The sequence below is a fragment of the Orycteropus afer genome, unplaced genomic scaffold (genome assembly GCF_000298275.1).
Source record: "Orycteropus afer afer isolate SDZICR_OR568_19922 unplaced genomic scaffold, OryAfe1.0 scaffold00134, whole genome shotgun sequence".
Classification (NCBI taxonomy): Eukaryota; Metazoa; Chordata; class Mammalia; order Tubulidentata; family Orycteropodidae; genus Orycteropus; species Orycteropus afer.
The window spans coordinates 1,439,253-1,441,235 of record NW_006921721.1 but is presented as its reverse complement, the minus strand read 5'-3'; positions in this window follow the sequence as shown (position 1 = coordinate 1,441,235).

The following is a 1,983-nucleotide window of genomic DNA, read 5'->3' as shown; positions in this document are numbered from 1 at the left end:
TACGTCAGAGTAGAACTGTCCCAGAGGGTTTCCAAGGAAGCAGATTGCCTGTTCTTTCTCCTGCAGAGTGCCTGGTGGGTTTGAACTACTGACCTTTAGGTTAGCAGCTGAATGCTTTAATCACTAAACTACCAGAGCTTCTTCTAGTCTCAGAAATGCAACCAAAAGCTAAAGATTTGTTCACTGCAAAATGGTTCCATACCCAACACCCATCAAACTGACAGAAATCAAAAGGAGCCACAAAAAGAACACTCATATATAGTTGGTGGAAATGTGAAGTATTACAGTTTTTTGGAAAATATAATCTGTCATTATTTATTATAATTAAAACATGTACTCACACTTAAATCTACCCAGCAGTAATATCCCTAGGTATTACATAAAATAAAAATATTTCTTTGTAAGGACATATGACATAAAAATATATTAACTGCAGCACTGTTAATGGTAGTACAAGAGAAAGAAAAACTAGAAAAAAAAAAGTAATGCCTTTTGAATGAGAATAGCTAAAAAAAGAAATCCAGTCATTAAAGATAATGAATTGAAGGTCTACCAGATACCTGGAGGATTTTCAATGAGGTGTTGTTGAATGGAAAAAGTAAGATGCAGGAAGGTATGTAATATATGACCCTATTTTCATTAAAAATACACACATAAAACAAACTTTGTATATGTATGCCCTATGTTTATGTGTGTATTTTACCACTATATGAGGATTATATGAAGATAGATATGATAAGATAGATAGATAAGATGCATTCATATATATATACAGATGCATTCAATGCTGTTTTAAAGGCTATGGGGGGTGGGGGCATTTGCTAACCAGAAGGCTAGTGGCTCAATCCCACCAGCCACTCCTCAGAAGGAAGGTTGGGCAATCTATTTCCATAGTGATACTGCCTCAGAAACCCAAGGAGGGGTAACTATGAGTCGGATCCAACTCGTGGCACTGAGTTTGGGTTGGTTTTTGGTTTTTGAGGGGCATGAAGCTAATCTAAAGGAAAGATCTAAAAGGAAAATGAAGCAAACAAAAAGAAAAAATAAATATCTGCAATAAAAAAGCACTTGATTTTTAAAGTAGACATTTAATAAAATTATGTATATGTAATTAAAAGGCATATTATTTTAAAATATCTATTAAAATATATTAGCATCAATATGAATGCATCAAGAGAAAAATATTTTGATTCTCTATGATTAAAGAAATCTAAGCTAAAATAATGAGGTCTTTTTTCCCTAGAAGTTCACGAAATATTTTAAAAATTAATAGCACCCACTGGTTGTTTGGATATAAAGAATTAAAAACTTCTCAATATTTCATAAGTATAAATTGTTACAATCTTTCTGGAGGGACACTTTAGCAATATTTATGAAAAGCCTTTATATAACCACTGTACAAATATACAGAGATGTCTGTAAGGAATAAAGATTATTAGCAATATTAAGAAGTTGTAGACAAATTAAATAAATGAGATATCATATGTTTATCACAAACTTGGAATACCATTCATACTCAATTTGTTATTGTTGTTATGTGCTGTGGAGTCGGCCCCGACTCACAGTGACCCCTCCTTGGGTTTCCAAGACTTTATCACTACAGAAGTATGTTGTAAATGTCCTAAGTCAGGGGAATTAGTTGTTGGGCTATAGTCCAGCTCAGGGATTTAAAAAATATGAATTATTTAATAAATGGGATAAATTTCATCCCAGGATGGAATACTATGCAACTTTTTAAAATTATAATGCAGATCTATATTTATGACATGGACATTCACTATACATAAGGTACTTTTAAAGGAGAAAAGCAAATAGTAAAGCAGTATCTGGTTTTGACAGTATATTTTAACTATATTTGTGTATTAAAAAATATGTGAAAAAATGCACCAAAATGTTAAAGGTGGTGATTCTAAATGGTAGGTTTTTGGAGATATATATATATATATATATATATATATATATATATATATATATATATACATA